Source organism: Rhinoraja longicauda, chromosome 41, assembly GCF_053455715.1.
Source record: "Rhinoraja longicauda isolate Sanriku21f chromosome 41, sRhiLon1.1, whole genome shotgun sequence".
Taxonomy (NCBI): Eukaryota; Metazoa; Chordata; class Chondrichthyes; order Rajiformes; family Arhynchobatidae; genus Rhinoraja; species Rhinoraja longicauda.
This window is the reverse complement of record NC_135993.1, coordinates 10,451,222-10,476,787: the sequence shown is the minus strand read 5'-3', so window position 1 is coordinate 10,476,787 and position 25,566 is coordinate 10,451,222. Positions and strand designations below refer to the sequence as shown.

At 47.8% G+C, this 25,566-nt stretch overlaps 1 protein-coding gene and 1 pseudogene across 1 annotated transcript in view; one reads left to right on the top strand and one right to left on the bottom strand.

Annotated features, from left to right (window-relative positions):
* Positions 1-24,899, bottom strand: part of LOC144611802 (SERTA domain-containing protein 3-like) — a 65,036-nt gene extending 40,137 nt beyond the window's left edge. The window contains exons 1-2 of the mRNA XM_078431059.1: positions 24,868-24,899; positions 20,675-20,886 (exon numbers count right to left, since the gene is read on the bottom strand). The gene's annotated coding sequence lies outside the window, so the exon portion shown is untranslated. The remainder of the gene's footprint in view (positions 1-20,674; positions 20,887-24,867) is intronic.
* Positions 13,554-13,874, top strand: LOC144611890 (thioredoxin pseudogene; annotated as a pseudogene).
* Positions 24,900-25,566: the final 667 nt, after the last annotated feature.

The window sequence follows — 25,566 nt, the reverse complement described above, 5'->3', positions numbered from 1 at the left end:
CTTAGGTCGCTTTGTGTGATACACTGGGCTACATCCTCAGCTCTCTGCAATTCCTTGTGGTCTTGGGCAGAGCTGTTGCCAAAACAAGTTGTTTTAGGTGCCAGTAGGATGATTTTTACATGCTCTATAGAAGTTGGTAACATGGTTGGATACAGGCTGAATACCCTTAGTTTATTGAGGAAGTTGGTGTACTTTCTTCGCCATAGCTTCAATGTGGTTGGTCCAGTACAAATTGTTGGTAATGTTTACACCTCTGAAATTCAAGCTCTCAACGATCTTGAAGTTTAATTGATACTGACTCAGAGTCATTGATACTGACTCTTCTTTACTCAGAGGGTGGTGGCTGTATGGAATGAGCTTCCGGTGGAAGTGGTGGAGGCAGGCTCGATTTTATTATTTAAGAGTAAATTGGATAGGTATATGGATGGGAGGGGATTGGAGGGTTATGGTCTGAGAGCAGGTAGATGAGAAAGTGGTCGGCGTGGACTGGTAGGGCCGAACGGGCCTGTTTCCGTGCTGTAATTGTTATATGGTTATATGATTGTATTTTAATTGAGGCATGTACTGCAACTCGTTTCTTGAAGTCAATACCCAATTCTTTTATCTTGCTAACATTGAGGGAGAGGTTATTGTCTTGACACAGTTACTAAGCACTGCATATCCATATACTCCGTCTCATTATTGTTCTTGTAAATGGAGTTAGAGCAGGATTTGGCCGCAGTCATGAGTGTTTTTGGAGTGTAGTAAAGGGCTAAGAATATATCCTTGTGGGGCCTGGTGTGGAGAATTATCGTGAAGAATGTTTTGTCGCCTGTCTTCACTGGTTATAGTCTATAGGTCTTCTTGGGTGATTCCAAAATGTCCCAAGAATTTGATTTTAGATTTTTAAAGATTTTTTAGATTTAGAGATACAGTGCAGAAACAGCCCCTTCGGCCCACCGGGTCTGCGCCGCCCAGCGATCCCCGCACACTAACACTATCCTACACCCACTAGGGACAATTTGCCCAGCCAATTAACCTACATACCTGTACGTCTTTGGAGTGTGGGAGGAAACCGAAGATCTCGGAGAAAACCCACGCAGGTCACGGGGAGAACGTACAAACTCCGTACAGACGGCGCCCGTAGTCAGGATCGAACCTGAGTCTCCGGCGCTGCATTCGCTGTAAGGCAGCAACTCTACCGCTGCGCCACTGTACCGCCCTTTATTGTAGCAAAGATCTCAAGAAAGCACAACAGGTGTACTTGAGATTGGAAACATATAGCATGGAAACAAGCCCTTCTGCCCAGCTTGCCCGTGATAAACAAGATGCCCCCATCTATGCTAGTCCCACCTGCCTGTGGTTGGCCCATATCCCTCTAAACCTTTCCTATCAAAGTACCTGTCCTAATGTCTTTTCAATCTGTAGGAAAGAACTGCAGATGCTGAATTAAATCGAAGATGGACACAAAATGCTGGAGTAACTCAGACTGAAGAAGGGTCTCGACCCGAAACATCAGCTATTCCTTCTCTCCAGATGCTGCCTGTCCCGCTGAGTCACTCCAGCATTTTGTTTCTGTCTTTTAAATCTTGTTATAGTACTTGTCTCAACTACCTCCGCTAACAGTTTGTTCCATATACCATATGCCTGTGTGAAAAAGTTGCCCCTCAGGTTCCCTTTCTTTCCTCTCTCACCTTAGACCTGTATCCTCCTGTTCTTGACCCCCCCCCTACCCTGGGTAAAAGACTCTATGCATACACCTTATCTATTTCTCTCATGATTATATACACCTTAGTAAGATTACCCGTCAAACCTCCTGCGCTCCAAGGGATAGAGTCGGAGCCTGCACAACCCCTACAGCTCAGGCCCCTAGGTTCTGGCAGCATCCTCGTTAATCTTCTCTGCACTCTTTCCAGCTTAATGGCATCCTTCCAAACCTGCACACAACACTCGAGTTGCAGCCTCACCAACGTCTTGTATAACTGTAACATAACATCCCAACTTGCACACTCAATGCACTAACTGATGAAGGCCAATGTACCGGTAAAGCCATCTTGACCATCTTATTTACTTGTGACTAATGGAAGATTCTCAAACAAGGAAATATTGTTGTCAGAAAGGGATGATCACGCAAATCTATGGAGAGCCGGCACTCTTCCCCTCCTGTATGTGGAAGCTGGGCAATTCCGGGGTCAGGTGCCCGTTCAGGATGCTGCAGGACTAGAGGCTTTCATACCAACATAGCCTCTGGGTGACCAGAAGCTTCTGTAAAAATGATTTCAGATTGGTTTGTGGGACTGCGGCCAGCTCAGTGAGACGCACTTGGGAGTCTTGTGTTCTGGTAGTTGTGGGTCATCACCGATCTCGTACTCTATGTAGCACAGCTGTACTACCTGACGTTTGCTGGTGGGATCTGGGGACAACTGGTGATGTGGAGTTAAACATGCTACTGATTATTCCCACTCTAGCAATGGTCTGTCCGTCCGTGTGATTTGATTGGGAACTGCTCACCAGATTGCGAATAGTTGAACTTGCTTGGACATGTGTAGAGATTAAGCAATGTTGTTCCTTCCAGCATCTGCCCACAGATCATACTCTTATTGATGGTGATTTCCTAATCATAAATTAAGAACATGGAAAATAGGAGTAGCACTCTACACGTCCATCCCCCGTAAGGATGGTCTTGAAGCCCTCCGTTTCTTCCTCGACCGTAGAACCAGCCAATTCCCATCTACTAACACTCTCCTCCGCCTAGCAGAGCTGGTTCTTACCCGTAACAACTTCTCCGTTGACTCCTCCCACTTCCTCCAAACCAGAGGCGTAGCTATGGGCACTCGCATGGGCCCTAGCTATGCCTGCCTCTTTGTCGGGTACGTCGAACACCGGCCCCATCCCCAAACTCTACCTCTGTTACATCGACGACTGCATTGGTGCTACCTCTTGCACCCATGCAGAACTCACTGACTTCATACACTTCATTTCCAATTTCTATCCTGCCCTTAAATATACCTGGACTATCTCCGACATCTCCCTCCCGTTTCTGGACCTCACCATTTCCATCACAGGAGACAGACTAGTGACTGACATCTACTATAAATTCACTGACTCGCACAGCTATCTGGACTACACTTCTTCCTACCCGGCCTCCTACAAAAAGTCTATCCCCTACTCCCAATTCCTCCGTCTACGCCGCATCTGCGCCCGGGATGAGGTGTTTCACACTAGGGCATCAGAGATGTCCTCATTCTTCAGGAAACGGGGCTTCCCCTCTTCCATTTTAGATGAGGCTCTCACTAGGGTCTCTTCTACATCCCGCAGCTCCGCTCTTGCTCCCCCTCCCCCCATTCGTAACAAGGACAGAATCCCCCTCGTTCTCACCTTCCACCCTACCAGCCAGCGTATCCAACAAATCATCCGCCAACATTTCCGTCACCTACAATGGGACCCCACCACTGGCCATATCTTCCCATCCCCTCCCCTCTCTGCGTTCCGCAGAGACCATTCCCTCCGTAACTCCCTGGTCCACTCATCTCGTCTCACCCAAACCACCCCAACCCCGGGCACTTTCCCCTGCAACCGCAGGAGATGCAACACCTGTCCCTTTACCTCCCCCCTCAACTCCATCCAAGGACCCAAACAGTCTTTCCAGGTGAGACAGAGGTTCACCTGCACCTCCTCCAACCTCATCTATTGCATCCGCTGCTCTAGATGTCAACTTCTTTACATCGGCGAAACCAAACGCAGGCTCGGCGATCGCTTCGCTCAACACCTGCGCTCGGTCCGCCTTAACCAACCTGATCTCCCTGTAGCTGAGCACTTCAACTCCCCCTCCCATTCCCAGTCTGACCTTTCTGTCATGGGCCTCCTCCAGTGCCATAGTGAGGCCCACTGGAAATTGGAGGAACAGCACCTCATATTTTGCCTGGGCAGCTTACAGCCCAGTGGTATGAACATTGACTTCTCCAACTTTAGATAGCTCCTCTGTCCCTCTCTTCCCCTCCCCCTTCCCAGATCGCCCTCTATCTTCCTGTCTCCACTTATATCCTTCCTTTGTCCCGCCCCCCCTGACATCAGTCTGAAGAAGGGTCTCGACCCGAAACGTCACCCATTCCTTCCCTCCTGAGATGCTGCCCGACCCGCTGAGTTAGTCCAGCATTTTGTGAATAAATAGGAGTGGTAGGTCATTTGTCCCTTTAAAGCCTGTACTGCTATTCAATTACGGGCATACCTCAATCTCAATTCCTATGCTTCCCCTGCATTAACCTCCAAATATATATTCAGTAACATTGGCTTCCATGATCTTCGGTGGTAGACTTCTAACCCAGGCAGCATCCTGGTAAACCTCTTCTGCACGCTCTCCAAAGCATCCATGTACTTCCTTAATGGGGTGACCAGAAATGCACACAATATGGCAAATTTGGTCTCACCAAAGTTCTATAATTCCACAGGCCCACCATCCTCTGAGTGAAGATGATTCTCTTCATCTCGGTTCTCTTACTTTATATCCTGAAACTGCGACTGCTCATTTTCCCCTCACCCCCCACACTCCAGCTAAGGGAAACGTTTTCTCCAAGTTGTCTGTCTGTCTAACCCAGTCAGAAATGTAGATGATCCATCATCTAAAGGCGGCCGCGGTGGCGCAGCGGTAGAGTCGCTGCCTCACAGCGCTTGCAGCGCCGGAGAGCCGGGTTCCATCCCGACTACGGGTGCTGTCTGTACGGAGTTTGTATTTGCTCCCCATGACCGCATGGGTTTTCTCCGAGATCTCCGGTTTCCTCCCACACTCCAAAGACGTACAGGTTTTTAGGTTAATTGGCTTGGTGTATGTGTAAAATTGTCCCGAGTGTGTGGGGATCGCTGGTCGGTGCGGACTCAGTGGGCCGAAGGGCCTGTTTCTGTGCTGTATCTCTAAACTAAACTAAACTAAGCAAGATGTAGGGACTAGATAACTCAAGGTCCAGGGGTCCAGGTAACTTAATCTTCTGTCAGATGACAGAGCCACGATCCCAGAAATCAGTCTGGTGAGTCATTGCTGCACTCTCTCCAAGGCTATGTTTTCATTTTCTAGGTTAAATCTGAGGCATAATTGGATCAGAGGGCAACATACTAGTAAATATACAGATTGTGGAGACGGGGAAACTGTATTGTACAGAGTGAGATGAATCATACTCTAGTTAAATCTCAATCACCTTTCCCACCACCTCCTACTTAAAATTGAAGTCATCACGATGTAGTTTAAGGGCTGAAAAGCCAAAGCAATATTGAGGAAATAAAATTGTTTGAATGTCTCACAGACTTTACACAGAGTTACAGCATTGCTGCTAACAGGGTGTACTGTTATGAGGTTTCCAGAGGAGATGCTTTTGGAATTATATTTTGAGATGCTTGTAGAGTTTGTTAAATGCTTTGTGTTCCATGAATTATTAAACTCATATTGACAAAAGTGGTTGAATTTTTTAGCTGAATCTTCGGTATTCCACTATCGCGACCGAGAAAATGAACCAATAATTATGAAAACAGTCGGTATGTCGGAATCCACCGACTGGTCAGAGCTGTTAGAGGCATTTGATTATTCCACTGATTTCTTGTACACTTTTTCATCTTCCATCTCCTTCCATGTTCATCTTCAGCTGGAATTCAATTACCCCCATCCTCCCTCAAGCTCTGCTCACCAACAGTTGAGGACTGAGCTATCAATCCATCCATTAACTCGCCTCTCCTTGACTGCAGCCATCTCACAGCAATCCTGTCCCTTTACATGATCCTTCTGCCTTCATTTTGTACCTTTATAGTTTAGAGATACAGCATGGAAACAGGCCCTTCCACCCTCTGAGTCTGCGGTGACAAGCAATCACCCAATCACTAGTGTAGGAAAAAATGCAGATGCTGGTTTAAATCAAAGGTAGACACAAAATGCTGGAGTAACTCAGCGGGTCTCAACCCAAAATGTCGCCCATTCCTTCTCTCCCGAGATGCTGCCTGACCCGCTGGGTTACTCCAGCATTTTGTGTCTACCCGTACACTAGTTCTATCCCACACAGTAGGGGCAGTCAATGAACCTACAGACCTACAATTAACCCTCAAACCCACACGTCTTTCAAATGTGGGAGGATACCAGAGCAGTTGGAGAAAACCCTTGCGGTATATAGAGAACGTACAAACTCCGTACCGGCAGCACCCATAGTCAGGATTGAACCTAGGTCTCTGGCGCTGTAAGGCTGCAACTCTACCGCTGCCCATATATGTCTTGTAGTAAGAAATACAGAATGGAAACCCACTCTTTAATCCACTCTGTCCATACTGACTGTCAGTCGCTCATTTTCCTTAACTGTTATCACATTCCTGTAAAATCTCCCCTCTCACATACCAGGGGCAAGTTGCCATGTCCAATTAACCTGTGCATCTTTGGGACGTGGGATGAAAACCAAAGCACTCACAATCACACGGAGAATGTGCAAATTCCACACAGACAGCACTGGAGATCGCCATTGAACCCAGGTGACTGGAGCTGTGAGGCAGCAGCTCTCCCTGCATTTTCACCCTACAAACAGTTAACAGTGGCCCGTTTCCTTTATCATCGTTACTTTTCTGCACATCTTTCATTCATTGTTCTTTATCTCTCCACATCACCGTCTATATCTCTCGTTTCCCTTTTTCCTAACCAGTCTGAAGAAGGGTCTCGACCCAAAACGTCACCCCTTCCTTCTCTACAGAGATGCTGCCTGTCCTGCTGAGTTACTCCAGCTTTTTGGGTCTATCTTCGGTGTAAACCAGCATCTGCAGGTTGCTTCTAATACATTTTGTCATGCCACTGTGTCTCCCAGCTATTTAAATCCTATACACAGGAGCTCCCCTACTAAACCTATCCATATCATCAGACCTTTTAGTTATCCCCTCCCAAATCTGCTTTGGCTGATGAAATGATTTGTCTCGTGCTCCTGTGAAGCTACGGGATAGCATCCTTCGTTGAAGTTGCTTCTAGATGAAAAGGAAATTATCTACAACAATCTCACCAATTATTATTTGTATTTGCTAAGCAGGTATCTGCTGATGGACCCTTGTTGAAAGGCTTTCATCGACTCGCGATACCCTAAACTGCTTTAGCACCTATCAAGCCCCATCTGCATTGTGGACCATCTCAAACATTTAAATTGGATATAATCCTGAAGTGCTCCAAACTAAACCTATGACAAAAACACATTGAACTATTTTTCAGGACCTTAACCATTCTGTTGTTAACATTTAAACTTCTGATCAGCCTATGATTTCATGTCACATTATTACCCTATACTGTGCCCTGTACTTTTTATTTAATCTGCAGCCTGGCTCGAAGGGAGAATGGCCTCCTCCTGCACCTATTGTCTATTATCTAATACCACCCCTTCCTCTCTCTCGCAAGATCACTGGACAGATTCCCCATCTCCACGTTCCACTCCATTGGACTCCAATCAGGGATCATCTTCTGCTGCATCCGGTATCTGCATGTGATGTTCTGACCAAACCTCTCATCTTTTAGTTTTCAAAATAGCCCATCAAGCCTTCCCTTTCAAACAATCCTTCTCCGCAAACATAGGAGATAAAGCTCTTGAATACATAGGGAAAAAAACCTGCAGATGCTGGTTTAAATTGGAGGTAGACACAAAATGCTGGAGTAACTCAGCGGGTCAGGCAGCATCTCGGGAGAGAAGGGATGGGTGATGTTTCGGGTCGAGACCCTTCTTCAGACTCGACCCGAAACGTCACCCAGTCCTTCTCGCCCGAGGTGCTGCCTGACCCGCTGAGTTACTCCAGCATTTTGTGTCTACCTCTTGAATACCAAGAACAGTACAGCACAGGACAGGCCCTCTGGCCCACAATGCCGAACATGATGCCAAAGTAAATTACTCCCTTCTGCCTGCTTGTGATCCATATCCATGTGTCTAAAAGCCTCTAAATGTGACTATTACACTGCCTGTACCACAAGCAGTCAGCACATTCCAGACACCCACCACTCCTGTAATTAAAAAAAAAACTTGCCCAAACATCTCTAAACTTTCCCCCTCTCACTTTTTTTTCTTTAGTACTTGAAATTTTCACCCTGGGGAAAATGTTCTGACAGTTTACCCAATCTATATTTTGAATGAATGTATGAATAAAACGTTATTGTCACATGTGACTAGTCACAGTGAAATATTTTGCTTGCATACCCAAGGTGTGCAAATAGTCACCACATAAAGGGCGCTGACAAAGTCACAAAGTTTTTTAAGTTGCTGCTGTACTTTCATTCTTTACCACAGCAACTGCATTTCAAAGTATAACTCATCAGATGAGAACAAATTTATGATCATGAAAGGTGATGTACAAGTCGAACTTCTGAATTTCCAATGAATTATGTCAAGCAGCCAAGGGTTGCTTTATACAATTCTATCAGGTCTCCCCGTAACCTCCAGCATTCCAGAGCAAACAATCCAATATCCGTGCCAAAGATCCCTCCATTCCCTGCATAAGAGAAAAAGGTTCTGACTGTCTACCCTATCTATGCCTCATATTTGTATACACTTCTATCAAGTCTCGCCTCAACCTCCAACTTGCAGGAAAAATAATTCAACTTTGTCCAATCTCTCCTTTTAGCTAATACCCCCTAATCCAGGCAGCATCCTGTAAACCTTGTATTTACCTTCTCCAAAGCCTCCATATCAATAGACAATCGGTGCAGGAGGAGGCCATTCGGCCCTTCGAGCCAGCACCGCCATTCAATGTGATCATGGCTGATCATTCTCAATCAGTACCCCGTTCCTGCCTTCTCCCCATACCCACTGACTCCGCTATCATTAAGAGCTCTATCTAGCCTTCCTATAATGGCGTGACTAGAATGTACAAAATGCTCCATATTCGGTCTTGCCCAAAATTCTATTATGCTGTAACATGACTTCATTATTCTTATACGCAATACGCCAACTGAGGAAGGCAAGCATACCATATGCCTTCTTTACCACTCAGTTATGCTGCAACTAACATGGTGCTATGGACTTGGACCCCAAGAGATCCCTCTGTACATCGATGCTGTTAATCAGGGTCGTCATTGACTCTACACTTTCCCCTTACATTTGACCACCCGATGTGCAACACCTCAGACTCCATCTGCCATTTCTCTACCCATATCTACAATGATCTACATCCAGCTGAATCCATTGACAGACTTCCTCACTGTCTGTAACTCCACCAACCCATCTACATTTTTGTCCAACTCATTCATGTACATCACAAATAGCAGTTCCTTCACTGATCCCTGTGGAACACCCTGTGGAACAACACTGGTCAGACCTCCACTACAACTTCTCTTCATCGGAGAGACCAAGTGCAGGCTCGGCGATCGTTTCGCTGAACACCTCCGCTTAGTCCGTCATAACCTACCTGATCTCCCAGTGGCTCAGCACTTCAACTCCCCCTCCCAATCCCAGTCTGACCTTTCTGTCCTGGGCCGCCTCCATCGTCAGAGTGAGGCCCAGCGCAAATTGGAGGAACAGCACCTCATATTTCACTTGGATAGTTTACACCCCAGCGCTATGAACATTGACTGAAGTTATTCAGATAGTTCCTGCTTTCCCTCTCCCTTTCCCCTCCTCCTTCCCAGTTTTCCCTCTAGTCTTCCTGTCTCTGACTACATTCTATCTTTGTCCCGCCCTCCCCCTGACATCGGTCTGAAGACAGGTCTCGACCCGAAACGTCACCTATTTCTTCTCTCCTGAGATGTTGCCTGACCCGCTGAGTTACTCCACCATTTTGTGTCTACCTCCACTACTACTCTCTCTCTCCTGTGGGTAAGTATGTTCTGAACTTGAACTACCAAATCACCATGGATCCCAAGCATCGTTATTCTCTAGATCAGCCTACCGTAAGGGACTTCATCAAATGCCTTACTAAAGTCCACGCACACAATATCCGTTCCTATCCTCACCGATCGCCTCATCACCGCCTCTAAAACAATCACGTCATAAGACACATGGACAAAGCCATGTTGACTTGTCCCTAATGTCCCTAATTAGCCCATTCATATCCAGATGGATGAGAATCCTATCCCCAAGAACCCTCTCCAATAGCTTCTCTACCACTGATGTGAGGACCACAGGCTAATGAATTCCTGGATTATCCAGATTTCCATCTTAAAGGGCAACAGGGTGGCGCAGCGGTAGAGTTGCTGCCTTACAGCGCCAGGGACCCGGGTTCCATTCCGACTACGGGTGCTGTCTGTACGGAGTTTGTACGTTCTACCCGTGACTGCATGGGTTTTCTCCGGGATCTTCGGTTTCCTCCCACACTCCAGAGACATACAGGTTTGTAGGCTAATTGGCTTGGTATAAATGTAAAATTGACCCTGGTGTGTGTAGGATAGTGTTAATGTGCGGGGATCACTGGTCGGTGCGGATTCGGTGGGCCGAAGGGCCTGTTTTTGCGCTGTATCTCTAAATTAAAACTAAAAAACAGGAGCAACATTGGCTAATCTCCAGTCCTCTGAGGCCTCGCCTGTGGCTAAAGAGATACAACTATCTTTATCAAAGTCCCTGCAATCTCCTCTCTTGTCTCACTCAATAACTCAAAATAGATCCCCTCAGGCCCTCGGAATTTATCCAACTTAATGTTTTTCAAGAGAACCAAAGCAGCCTCCTAGAAAGAGTCAAAGAGTGATACAGCGTGGAAACAGGCCTTCCGGCCCAACGTGCCCACACCGGCCAACATGGCCCAGCTACACCAGTCCCACCTGCTCGCGTTTGGTCCACATCCCTCCAAACCTGCCCTATCCATGTACCTGTCTGTTTCTTGAATGTCGGGATAGTCCCTGCCTCAACTACCTCCTCTGACAGCTTGTTCCATACACCCACCTCCCTTTATTTGTCAAAAGACCATTGCATATGACTATTCTCCACACTGATCAAGTTTGCTGATGACACTGTGGTGGTGGGCCGGATCTCCAACAACGATGAGAAGGCCTACCGGGAGGAGGTGGCTGATCTGGCACTCTGGTGTCAGGACAATAGCCTCCTCTTGAATGTCACTAAAACAAAGGAGCTGATTGTGGACTTCAGAAGGGCTAAACATCCAAGGACGTACACGCCACTGGAGATAAATGGGTCTACTGTGGATAGGGTGAGCAGTTTTAAATACTTGGGAGTCCGCATCACAGAGGATCTGACGTGGGCAACGCACATTGCCGCACTGGTGCGTAAGGCTAAGCAGCGCCTTTACCACCTTAGACAATTGAGGAAATTCAGAGTGTCTCTGAGGATCCTTCATTGCTTCTACTCTGGGGCTGTAGAGAGCATCCTGTCCGGCAACATTACAGTCTGGTTTGGGAACAGCTCTGCCCAGGACAGGATGGCCCTGCAGAGAGTAGTGCGTTCGGCAGAACGCACCATGGGAACTACACTCATCCCCCTGCAGGACCTATACATCAGGAGGTGCAGATCCAGAGCAAGCAAGATCATGAGGGATCCCTGCCACCCCAGTAACGGACTGTTCCAGATGCTACGATCAGGCAAACGCCTCCGCTGTCACGCTGTGAAAACGGAGAGGATGAGACGGACTTTCTTCCCACAGGCCATCAGGACTGTCAACTTTTATAACTCCAGACTACATTTTTGTCTACACTATAGTAACATTAACTTTATTTATATGCTGTAACTGTAATTCTTTTTTGTGCACAACCCGCAGGCATTGCCACTTTCATTTCACTGCACATCGTGTATGTGTATGTGACAAATAAATTTGACTTGACTTGACTTGATCTCTCTATCCTCCACGCCCATCTTGGTGAATACCAAGGCATGGTCTTCATTTTGTACCTCATCTACATTCTTTGATTCCAAGAACAAAATATGCATCCTTTATCCCCGAGGCGTGCTATCATCCCTAGTTACCCTTTTGTTTATAATGCATACATGAAATGCTCTGGGATTCTCTTTAATCCGATTTAAGATTCTTGATTAGTACGGGTGTCAGAGGTTATGGGGAGAAGGCAGGAAAATGGGGTTAGGATGGAGAGATAGATCAGCCATGATTGAATGGCGGAGTAGACTTGATGGGCTGAACAGCCTAATTCTACCCCTATTCCTTATGGCCTACTTGCCAATGATATTTCATGGACCTTTTTGGCACTCCCAAATCCCTACTCAAGTTCTTTCCAGCTTTCCTTATATTTCCTCGAAGGCCCTGTCTGATTTCATTGTTCTGTTCTTTTACTTCCTCCATTTAAAAAACAAAATTATTTAGGGCTTGAATCACTTGTTTCAATTGTTCATAAGTCAGAATTAGGCCACCCGGCCCATTGAGTCGACTCCACCATGCAATCACGGCTGGTCTATCTTTCCCTCTCAACCCCATTCTCCTGCCTTCTCTCTGAGATAGAGATTGTTCATTTGTTTTAGGTGACTGTTCACTGTTCACAGCAATTTATTTTAGGGAGACTGAACCAGAGTGGGCGACTTTGTAAAAGCCCACTTGCACCCCTTCCTCCAATTCAATCCAAAAGCGTGATTATAGATATTCCAGTTGTTTGTCCCTGTAATTCTTTGCCCCGGTTCTATTCTGAGCCAGCCCTGAATTGTGCCAAACAATCCCACAACGTCAGGGCAGCACGGTGATAGAGTTGCTGCCTCACAGCGCCGGGGACCCGGCTTCGATCCTGACCATGGGTGCTGTGTCTGTGTGGAGTTTGCACGCTCTCCCCGTCACCTGCGGGGGTTTTCTCCGGGTGCTCCTGTTTCCTCCAACACTCCAAAGACCGACAGGTTTGCAGGCTAATTGACTTAGGTAAAATTGTGAATTGTCCCTGGAGTGTGCAGGATACTTTTAGTGTGCAGTGCAGGGACTGCTGGTCGGCCTGGACTCGGTGGGCCGAAGAGTCTGTTACTGCGGCTGTATCTCTAAATTAAACTAAAGTCAAATAATTTCTCTCAGTTGAGCACTTACAACGATGATGGTCCTATGCAAAGACATAAAGTAAACCTACTTTCCAGACGTCACCTGGTCTAACAATTTAGTTTATCCCATCTCCACCCCTTGTCTTACTTTTATTTATTTTAAATCCCACTTATTTGTATTTTGGTCCTCCCATTCTATCCACCAGCAAAGTCCCTCGTCAGGCGTCGCGGTGCGAGTTCACCATCGACTGACTCTACCCGTTTGATAGAGCAGACAGACGGGATGTTCTCCGCTCGTTGCTGGATCTTTGGGAGTTAGGCCATCAGGTCCCTTCCCCTCCCTAGAGGGGTCGCCCGCTGCGGGGAGACGTTCATGTGGGAAGGAACTGCAGATGCTGGTTTAAACCGACTGCTACAGGCTGGAGTAACTCGGCGGGACGGGCAGGGAAGGAATGGGCCCATTCTCTGCATATCTCGCTGTGTCACTCCAGCTTTGTGTGTGTCTGTATTCGGGAGAAGTTGAGCGTGTGTAATTCTTTCTGTTGAGCAGAGGCGATGATGTGCAAGGCTTGGACTTGCTTTGCATGACGCCCCTGCACGTCACTATCGGGGAGAGGTTGCAATAGGGGTAAGGCCGGGGCTTGAGCTTTGCACAAAGCGTCAGACAGTCGCGGCAGTATGGTGTTAAGACCCATCAGGACCCGGCGGCAATTCGCGACCTTGCTGGAAGAGGAAGAGGAGGCCCTGGTGGTTATCTTCTTCGGGGCAAAATGGTGCAACAACTGCACCAGCATCAAACCTTACTTGACGATGAAGTCGGACCAACACCGCGACATCATCTTCGCCGAGGTGGACGTGGATGAATCGGAGGAATTGGCCAGAGCAGCGGGCATCACCTGCATGCCCACCTTCCACTTCTACAGATGCCAGGAGAAGGCTGGAGAGTTCTCTGGGACCAAGCGGGAGAAGTTGGACCGCATAATAGCGCAGTTGAAATAACACCACCGCGTTTTAATCTTAAAGAAAGATTAAATGTACTCGTCTTTCCAATTTCCTATTTAACCTAGGAAGGTATTCGGCTCATCGAGCCAGCTCACAGAGCCAAGCATTCCCCCTCCTTTCTAATTTCCCCCTATAACTAAAGATAGACACAAAACGCTGGAGTAACTCAGCGGGTCAGGCAGCATCTCTGGAGAGAAGGAATGGGCGACGTTTCGGGTCGAGACCCTTCTTCAGTCGCCCCAGATTCTACATAAGGATATCTGGGGCACCAGGGCCAATTAAAGTAACAAATCCAGATGTGAGGGAAGACTCAGGGTCACAGTGAGAAACTCCACACAAGGTATCCAGGTAAGGATTGAACCTGGGTCACTGCAGTAGTCTGCTGGGCAACCCTTTTACATGGACCCACGTTTCACAGACTTGTACCCAGGGAACCCTTTGGCCTACAGTCTGTGCAGATTTTTTCAAAGCCATCGATAAATTTACATTTGTAGAAACAAAGAACTGTAGCTGCTGGTTTATACCAAAGATAGACGCAAAGAGTTGGAGTAATTCAGCGGGTCAGGCAGCATCTCTGGAGAAAAGGAATAGGTGACATTTTGGGTCGAGACCCTTTGTCAGACTTTATAAATGATTTGTGATTTCTTGCTCCTTCCCACTTGTCTTTTTTTATCCACTATGCTGATATCAAAATTCCATTCTAAAAGCTACTACAAGCAGTCGATGTCAGACGTTAACATGCAAAATTCTCTGGCAAGAACCAAAACGCTGAAAGAACTCAACTGGGCTGGACAGCATCGGTGGAGGAAATGGGACAGGTGATGTTTCGGGTTAGAACTCTTCTTCAGAATGATTGGAGCGAGGCGAGACAACTGGGGGACAAAAAGAGGTAGGGTGACGGGGATAGGTGACGGAAAGTGGGAGCAAGTGACAGGTGGATCCAGGTGAGGAGGGGTTCTTTGGCAGGTGGGTCCAGTGGGGGAGAGGAATGGAAATAAAGTTGTGTGCAGGTGAGGACCTAGGTAGATGAGAAGGAAAGGGGTGGAGGTTGCCTGAGGTTGGAGAATGCCACATTGATGCCATTGTGGAGTCGTCAAAGCCCAAGCAAAATTTGAGGTGCTGTTCTTTCAGCTTGTGTGAGGCCTCTCTCTGGCAATTGTGGAAGCTGAGGACAGGTTCGACGTCTCACAGCAAAATATTTTGGAAGAATTGTATGATTTCAGAACACATGTTCCCTATTTTCGAAAGCACGGTAGATAGACTGCTGCCTCTCAGCGCCAGAGACCCAGGTTTGATCCTGACAATGAGTGCTGTCTGTGTGGAGTTTTACGTTCTCCCCTTGACCGCATGGGTTTCTCCAGGTGCTCTGTTTCCTCCCACATTTCAAAGATGTGCAGGCTTGTAATTTTTCTGCATTTTAAAAATTGGCTTCTGTAAATTGTTCCCGATATGAGGCATGCAAAAATGGGATAACGTGGAACTAGTATACGAGTGATTGTTTAAGAAAATAACTGCAGATGCTGGTACAAATCGAAGGTATTTATTCACAAAATGCGGGAGTAACTCAGCAGGTCAGGCAGCATCTCAGGAGAGAAGGAATGGGTGACGTTTCGGGTCGAGACCCTTCTTCAGTCTGAAGAAGGGTCTCGACCCGAAACGTCACCCATTCCTTCTCTCCTGAGATGCTGCCTGACCTGCTGAGTTACTCCAGCTGAGTTACTTCAGACTGAAGAAGGGTCTCGACCCGAAACGTCACCCATTCCTTCTCTCCTGAGATGCTGCCTGACCTGCTGAGTTACTCCAGCATTTTGTGAATAAATACGGGTGATTGTTGGTCAGCATGGACTCAGTCGGCCAAAGGGCCTGTTTCTATGCTGTATTTCCATGTCTAAACTAAACAAAAATACTCTTTCATGACTTAATCGTCCCCGCTATTCCAAACAAGCTAAACTTTCCACAGTACTTTTTCTTAAAGATTTGTGTATCACCAAAACCAGTTTCCTTCCCAATTTCAGTCATTTTGACATCAACAACAACTAACCTATTATAGAGTGAGGGCCTCTTCTGCCTACGCTCCACCTAATTAGTGCATTGACAGTCTATATCAAAGCCACCTACCTGTCTTTATTCTGTAATCCTTTACAGTATTTAATCAATCCTAGTCTTGAACGTTTTAAAGGACTTCGCCTCAGAGGGTTACAGATTTCCATTTTTGTGCACAAGTACTTTTTGATTGTCCACGCTCGAAGTTTATGCCTTGTTCTGATACCCTCCAGCAGAAATTATTTGCAAAGATTGCTTATTGACTCGCGTGACAAAAGCTCAAAATCTCATTTTAAGCTCGGGCATAAAGTAATAATTCCAAAAAAAAATCCGATTTCTTTAGGAATACAAGCCTGAAAAACAGCAAGGAAATTCAGACCTGTAAATCTGAGCCCAGAGATGCCATCCGATGGATTGTGTGTATAATCAGAAAGGGTGGTGAAAACTGTTGTATCTTGTCGCCAACAGTCTGTCTGTCCCTTCCTTCTTGTGTTGTTTGTTTGTATGCATTAGACGAAAGTTTTTAGTGTTCTTTCGCTTGTTTTATGTGGGTGGGGGGGGGGGGGGGGGGGGGGGGCTGGGGGAAACGTTTTCTAATCTCTCACCTTGAGGGAGATGCGATTTTTCTCCGTATCGTATCTTCGTCCTTGGCGGCCTTTGCTGGAGACCGACGTCGAGAGCTCCACCGCGGGTACCTGCGGACGTACCATCACAGAGCGTGCGATCCCTTTGTTAGGGATCGACCTCTGAGCTCTACCGCGGGTGCCTACGGACGCTAACATCATGGCGCTCGTGGTCTCTGGTCGGAGACCGACTTTGGGAGCTCCAAGCCGCAGGAGCTTTGACCGCCCCAACGCGGGGGCTTCGATCGCCCCAACTGCGGAAGGATCGACTGCCCCGACCGCGGGAGAATAAAGAGTAAGAAGATTGGACTTTATTGCCTTCCATCACAGTGAGGAACGTGGGGAATCCGCTGTGGTGAATGTTTATGTTAACTTTTATGTAGTTCAAAGGTTTCAAAGGTCTTTTATTTTCACGTGTACCAATTAAGGTAGTGATATGCGAATTACCATAAAGTCATACAAAAAAGCAACAAGACACACAGCTACATAAAAGTTAACATAAACATCCACCACAATAGACAATAGACAATAGGTGCAGGAGGAGGCCATTCGGCCCTTCGAGCCAGCACCGCCATTCAATGTGATCATGGCTGATCATTCTCAATCAGTACCCCGTTCCTGCCTTCTCCCCATACCCCCTGACTCCGCTATCCTTAAGAGCTCTATCTAGCTCTCTCTTGAATGCATTCAGAGAATTGGCCTCCACTGCCTTCTGAGGCAGAGAATTCCACAGATTCACAACTCTGACTGAAAAAGTTTTTCCTCATCTCAGTTCTAAATGGCCTACCCCTTATTCTTGAACTGCGGCCCCTTGTTCTGGACTCCCCCAACATTGGGAAAATGTTTCCTGCCTCTAACGTGTCCAACCCCTTAATAATCTTATACGTTTTGATAAGATCTCCTCTCATCCTTCTAAAGGATCCACAGTGGATTCCCCACATTCCTCATAGTAATGGAAGGCAATAAAGTCTAATCTTTTTCTCTCATTTTTCTCCCGCGGTCAGGGCAGTCAAACCATCCGTCAGGGCGATCGAAGCTTCCACAGCCGGCAGTCGAAGCCCCCGCGTCGGGGCGGTCGAAGTCCCCGCGGCTTGGAGTTCCCAAAGTCGGTCTCTGACCAAAAACCGCAAGCTCCACAATGTTGAAGTCCACAGGCTCCCACGGTGGAGCTCTCGAAGTCGGTCTCCAGCAAAGGCCGCCAACTCCTCGATGTTAGGCCGCAGTGCGGACGGAGATATGATACGGAAACCTCCTCCCCAATTTTTTTTTAAAATCGCGTGACCGTCGAGGTAAGAGATTAGAAAAAGTTTCCCCCAACCCCCTCCACCACCTCCCACGTAAAACAAGCTAAAGAACACTAAAAACATACATTTAACACATATTAAAAAAACAACAAAGAAGAAAGGGACAGACAGACTGTTTGCTGGTGCTTCCCGGTTGTGTGGCTTGTTGCTTTTCTTTAGTATGGCTGTGTGGTAATTTGAATTTCACTGTACCTTAATTGGTACATGCGACAATAAACTGACCTTGAGACCTTAACTTGCGGTAAGGAGACTGAATAATGCATTTCAAAAATAATGACATTTGTGGCCAAAGAGTCGGAGACATTAAAAACCAATGCCTCTACTTCCTTAAAAGAGCATGTGCCCAACAACTCTCACCAACCTCTATAGATGTACTGTAGAAAGCACCTTATTGGGATGCACCACAGCCTGGTTTGGGAACAGCTCCATCCAAGACATGCAAGAAATTGCAGAGAGTTGTGGAAGTAATCCAGACCATCACACAAACCAGCCTCCCTTCCATGGACTCCATTTACACTACACGCTCTCTCAGCAAGCCCACCAGCATAATCAAGGACCAGTCTCACCCCGGTCACTCCATCTTCTCCCCTCTCCCATCAGGTAGCAGATACAGAAGTTTGAAAACACATACCTCCAGGAGTGTTCATGAACAGTTTCTTCCCAGCTGCTACCAGGCAACTGAATGGTCCTCTCATCAGCTAGAGTGCAGTCCTGACTTCCCATCTACATCAGTCTGAAGGGTCTCGACCCGAAAGGTCACCCATTCCTTCTCTCCAGTGATGCTGCCTGTCCCGCTGAGTTACTCCAGCATTTTGTTTCTACCTTCCCATCTACTGCATTGGAAACCTTTAAGCTTCCTTTAATTGGACTTCATCATACTTCAGTGTTATATCTTTGCACTAAACGTTGTATCCTTTATCTGTGTGCTGTGCACAGCTAGATTGTACTCATGTACAGTCTTTTCTCTGACTGGACAGCACACAAACAAAAAGCTTTTCACTGTATCTCGGTACACGTGACAATAATAAACTAAATTAAACTAAATATCCAGAGTAGCTCCTATTCAGCCATTGTGAATATTGCTGCCTATAATCAGAATCTACTCAAGATACTTTTGCTCAGTTGGACTCTCGGACTTTGTTTCTTAAGGCTAGTAAAGTCAGGGGTGCATTCACTATGGTGTGTACGGTAATTCAAATTTCACTGTACCTTAATTGGTGCATGTGACAATAAACTGACCTTGAGACCTTGACTTGAGGTAAGGAGACTGAATAATGCATTTCAAAAACTGGCTTGATCAAATATAATGACATTTGTGGCCAGGGTGGGAGACATTAAAAACCAACGCCTCTACTTCCTTAAAAGCCTGAGGACGTTCAGCATGTCCCCAACAGCAAGCCAAGGCTCACCGTTGATGTAGTCAGTGGCTAAACAATAAACGCTCAAAGGTAAGATGAAAGACAACTGTTCTTTTGAACGTTGAGGTGTACATTGAGACTTCACGCGTGTGGCCTCTGAAGGAGGAAAGACAACAGCGACAAAATGGGACGGATGAGATTGACCGTTACAACAAGAATTTTGCCGCACATTTATATGCCACAGTTAGTCAACCACAACTTGCAGCTACATCCTTTTACAAAGTAAAGGATTCAAAGAATGATCCACAAACAAATCAAGCGAAACATCACCCATTCCTTCTCTCCAGAGATGCTGCCTGTCCCGCTGAGTTACTACAGCTTTTTGTGCCTATCTTCGGTTTAAACTATCCCGCAGCTCCGCTCTTGCTCCTACTCCCCCTCCAAAGAGAGAATAACAAGAAGAGAGTCCCCCTTGTCCTCACCTTCCACCCCATCAGCCGTTGCATACAACAAATTATCCTCCAACATTTCCGCCACCTCCAACGGGATCCCACTACTGGTCACATCTTCCCATCTCCACCCCTTTCTGCTTTGCGCAGAGACTCCCTGGTTAACCCATCCCTGCCCACCCAAACCACCCCCTCCCCAGGTACATTCCCCTGCAACCGCAGGAGATGCAACACCTGTCCCTTTACCTCCCCCCTCGACTCCATCCAAGGACCCAAACAGTCTTTCCAGGTGAGACAGAGGTTCCCCTGCACCACCTCCAACCTCATCTATTGTAGCCGCTGCTCTAGATGTCAACTTCTCTACATCGGCGAGACCAAACGCAGGCTCGGTGATCGTTTCACTGAACACCTTCGCTCAGTCCGTGTCAACCAACCTGATCTCCCGGTGGCTCAGCACTTCAACTCCCTCTCCCATTGCTAATCTGACCTTTCTGTCCTGGGCCTCCTCCATTGTCAGAGTGAGGCCCAGCGCAAATTGCAGGAACAGCACCTCATATTTCGCCTGGGCAATTTACACCCCAGCGGTATTAACATTCATTGACTTCTCCCACTTCAGGTAGTCCCTGCTTCCCCTCTCTATCCCCTCTCCCTTCCCAGTTCATCCACTCGTCTTCCTGTCTTCGACTACATTCTATCTTTATCTTGCCATCTCCCCTGACATTAGTCTGAAGAAGGGATTCGACCCGAAATGTCACCCATTCCTTCTCTCCAGAGATACTGCCTGACCGCTGAGTTACTCCAGCATTTTGTCTCCCTTCGATTTAAACCAGCATCTGCAGTTTTTTCTCCTACACGTCTGCAGTTCCTTCTTACACAAGCTCTGTACAAGGCAGATGATGAAAACATTGTGAAAGTTGCCTGTGGTGAAAATTCTTCAACATAGGACCACAGTAACTTATATCATGGCTGACAAATGTGAAGCAAATAATCCCCCTCCCCTCACCTGCATCAACCTATTACCTGCCAGGCTTTGTCCTTCTCCTCACGGTGGTGCAGCGGTCGAGCTGCCGCTGCCTCACAGCGCCAGAGACCCAGATTCGATCCCGAGTACAGGTACTCTCTGTGTGGAGTTTGCACCTGTGACCACGTGGGTCTCCTCCGAGTGCTCCAGTTTTCTCCCACATCCCAAAGACGTGCAGGTTTGTAGGTTAGTTGGCTTCTGTAAATAGCCCCTAGCGTGCAGGACATAGAATTAGTGTGCAGGTTGTCACATGGTGGACCCAAAGGCCCATTCCGCGCTGTATTTCTAAATTAAACTAGGCCCTTCTAACTTTTGGTTAGGAAGAGGAAGAGAACTTGCCTTAGGAAGAGAACTTTAGATGATCCCAAGCTTTCCAAGGTGAAAGATGAGAGACTGGATCAGAAATGCTTTGAAAAGAGACATGTGTGGGAGCAGTAAAGCAGATTCAGTTCCAGGGGAATGGACAGAAGACTTTTCTGGTCGTGGCCCTGCTTAAAACTAATAATCATCGTGCGCTGGAGGAACTCAGCGGGTCAGGCAGCACCTGTTGAGGGAATGGACAGATCATTTCAGGTCAAGACCTTCCTTCAGAATGATTAGCCTGAAGAAGGGTCCCGATCCCAAATGTCGTCTGTCAATTCCCTCCACAGATGCAGCCTGACCCGCTGAGTTTCTCCAGCACTTGGTGATAGCATAGATCTAGGCATAGACAGCAGACACACAAGAAATGGATGGTTTTGGATAGTGTCGCCAAGGGGAAGAATGTTGATGGGTAAATAGGAAGGCCAAGGAGAGAACTTTGGGAAATAGTAAAGCTAACAATGTATGGGAAAGAGGAGATTCCACCAAATGCTCGGGCACAGCCACACCAAGAACGATAGAGCAAGCTGAAGGTTGCTCCATCGAACTCGGCGTCAGCAGAGAGTTGTTGCAAGAAGGAAGTGAGGTCAACCACGTCAAAGGCTGTTGACATTTCAAGTAGTACATTGAGGAAAAGATTACTTTTATTACACAATGTCATTTGAAACATTGATTTAAAAAAACATTTCACTGATAATGGCTGCGGAATATACCCGAAAGTTCTAGGCTTCCAAAGTTTGCAATCCTTAGTTAAATTGGATTGAAGTAGAGGTACTAGTTTATAAGGACAGAGGGTGTGGGGACATTTTTGTAGGGGAGGAGATTTAAAAGAAAACAAGACCAAGTGGACCCATTGGGCCCAAACCTCTCCTGCATTGGTGCAGCACCCTCTCCTCCACCCCTCCCTCTCCCCTCTCCCCCTCCCTCCTCTCCCCCTCCCCTCTCCCCCTCCCTCCCTCCCCCCCCCACCATCCCCCTCAATCCCCTTTATCGTCCCTCCTCCCTCCCTCCCTCCCTCCCTCCCTCCCTCCCTCCCTCCCTCCCTCCCTCCCTCCCTCCCTCCCTCCCTCCCTCCCTCCCTCCCCCCGCCCTCCCCCACTTCCCTACTAGATAGATTTAAACTTTAAAATGTGAATAACTTTTAAAATATAACACCAATTTCAATGAAACTTCTTCTATCAGCACCAAAGGGACGACGGTGAGCCAGATGGGCCTAAAATTGTTGCGCTATCGTGTACCGTTTTGGTTGTGGTTCAGGAACAAACAAACAAATGAGAATTTTAGTATATAGATATCAGCTAACAAATTGGATGGTTAGGGTCTTGAGGTTGAGGGGGCAGTGAAAGAATGAATCTGGAGAGAGAAATTTAGCGGTCCCAAATTTGCCAGGGAGAAAGATGAGAGGCTGGGTCAGAGATGCTTTGAAAGGGTCACGTCTGGAAGTAGTAAAGCACAGATTTAGTATCAGAGTTGTAAGAGGAACCAGCAGGTGCTGGTTTAAACCGAAGATAGACACAAAAAGCTAGAGTAACTCACCGGGACAGGCAGCACCTCTGGATGGAAGGAATGGGTGACATTTCAGGTTGAGACACTTCTTCAGACTGGTTAGGGATTGAGAGGAACTGGGTACATGGAACATGCAGCACAGGAACTGGGTACATGGAACATGCAGCACAGGAACAGGCCCTTCAGCCCACAATGTAGGAAATTAGGTGCAACTTCAGGACTGAGGAAGTGGAAGGGGACTCGAGTCACATTTGAGCCTCTTTAAAGAAATAGCAGAGTAGACAGCATTGTGGCATAATTCCATGAGTTTCTTGCGAGGGTGTACACAGCTGTCATTTTGATGAATTTACACCCTGTCAATTCTCCAGTAATCAGAAATGGTTTCTCATTCTACTCTTCGACAAAACCCTTTGGACGTTTCGATTTTTCTTGGTTCTTGGTTCTTGGTCCTCCAAAATATTCCAAATGGAATTTAAACTGGAGGTGGCAGACTATGGACTTAAGCAAGAAGGGCTTCTTGGAGAAGAAGAGCTACCTTAAATGTAGTTGCGTCTGGTTGAGGAACTATAGTAGGGTGAAGACTATTCCATGCTTTAATTGTGCGAAGGAAGAATGAATTGCCCTACACATCTGTCTTGGTAGCTGGTATCTCGAATTGAATCGAATGCCCTGGTCTGCTCCCGATAGGTTTGTGTTTGGTGTAGATTTGGTAATCTATGTCGAGCTGACCATTTAACATTTTGTAAAACAGGTCAAACGGTGGGCTTGACGTCTGTCTTGGAGCAGTTTCCGTTAACTTTCTCTGTTCAGAGGCAAACTACCCGATGATGCCCAACCAAGGTGACTCTGAGTGCTCGTCACATAAGTGGATCTGCAATCACGCATTACAATCGCTCCACTCTTTTAAATCCCTATTCCAACAGCAACATTTCTTCTGCACACCGTGGATGGCTCGATTGTAATCATGTATTATCTTTCCGGTCAGCGCACAGCAAAAGCTTTTCACTGCATCTCAGAACACGGGACAATAAACTAAACTAATATTCTCCAATCTCCAGAGTCACTGCTGACTCGAAAATCTCGACATTGGGTGCTACAGTGTGTCCTTCAGCCCAACTTTCCCCACATCGGCCAACATGTCCCAGCTACACTAGCCCCACCTGCCTGCGCTTGGTCCATATCCCTCCAAACGTGTCCTATCCATGTACCTGTCTAACTGTTTCTTAATGGAATCAGGGGATATGGGGAGGAGGCAGGTTACTGACTGTGGATGATTAGCCATGATCACAATGAATAGTGGTGGCCAAAGGGCCAAATGGCCTCCTCCTACACCTATTTTCTATGTTTCTATGTTTTAAACGTTGGGATAGGCCCAGCCTCAACTACCTCCTCTGGCAGTTTGTTCCACACACCCACCACCCTTTGTGTGAAAATGTTACCCCTTAAATTAAATATTTTCCCCTTCACCTTGAACCTATGTCCTCTAGGGATCTGAGGGGTAACTTTTTCCACACAAATGGGTGATGGGTGTATGGAACAAGCTGCTAGAGGAGGTAGTTGAGGCAGAGACTATCCCACCGTTTAAGAAACAATTAGACAGGTATATGGGTAGGACAGGTTTGGAGGGATATGGACAAGACGCAGACTGGTGAGACTAGTGTAGCTGGGATATGTTGGCTGGTGTGGGCAAGTTGGGCCAAAGGCCCCGTTTCCACACTGCATCACTCCTTGACTCCATAACAGGCTGTGTGGATTCGCCTGCACTGTATCCCTATTGCTTGTCCAAAATAGACACAAAATGCTGGGAGTAACTCAGCCAGGCAGGCGAGACACATCTCTATCCAGAGAAGCTGCCTTGTCCCGCTGAGTTACTCCAGCATTTTGTGTCTATCTTCGGTGTAAATTCTTTTAGATTTCTTTGTTTAGATTTAGAGATACAACGCAGAAACAGGCCCTTCGGCCCACCGCCCAGCGATCCCCGCACTCTAACACTATCCTACACACACTAGGGACAAGTTTTACATTTGCCCAGCCAATTAACCTACAAACCTGCACGTCTTTGGAGTGTGGGAGGAAACCGAAGATCTCGGAGAAAACCCACGCGGGTCACGGGGAGAACGTACAAACTCCGTACAGACGGCGCCCGTAGTCAGGATCGAACTTTGAGTCTCCTGCTCTACCGCACGCCCGTAAAGCAGCATCGTGTACTGTTCCTTGCTACCCAAATTACTTGTCCAAAATGCACTGTAATTCACAAATGTAACACGCGAGTTGTAATCGATATTGGAGAATGTTTGCAGTGACGTTTCTGCATCTCCTGAGTTACCTTGTCTTTGGCAGCCTGGGCTCCGGCCGCCATCTTGACGCTCCCTGGTTTCCACGGCGACGCGACGTCACAGGTCACGTCACAGGGGGAGGGAGAACGAGCGGCCGCGCGTGCGCAGGCGCGAGCTCGGCCGTTGGCCGTTTCTCCCGCTCGTCTCGCGCCGCGAACGAGGCGGGAAAGCGCGGGGCCTGCGGCCTAGTGACCCGGCCGGCCGGCCAGCTGACACCAGCGTACACTCCCCGTGTCACCCCACCCCCGGTGACCGACCCCGCCAATGACACCCCCTCCAACGCGGCCGCCTCGGCAGGTCGCGGCTCCCTCACCCGAGTTACCTTGTCTTTGGCAGCCCGGGCTCGCCGCGCACCCGCCGGCACGCAGCGTCTCCGGCCGCCATCTTGCCGCTCGCTGGTCTCCACGGTGACGCCACGTCACAGGGCGGGGCGGGGGAGCGGCCGCGCGTGCGCAGTCGCGAGGCCGGCCGTTTCTCCCGCTCGTCCCGCGCCGCGCATGACGCGGGAAAGCGCGGGGCCTGCGGCCTAGTGGCCCGGGACCTGCGGCCTAGTGGCCCGGGACCTGCGGCCTAGTGCCCAGCCACCCGACACCAACGCACACTCGCCCCGTGTCACCCCCCCCCCCCCACGGTGACCGAATAACCCACCCCGCCAATGACACCCCTTCGACGCTCCGTCAACCGGTCCA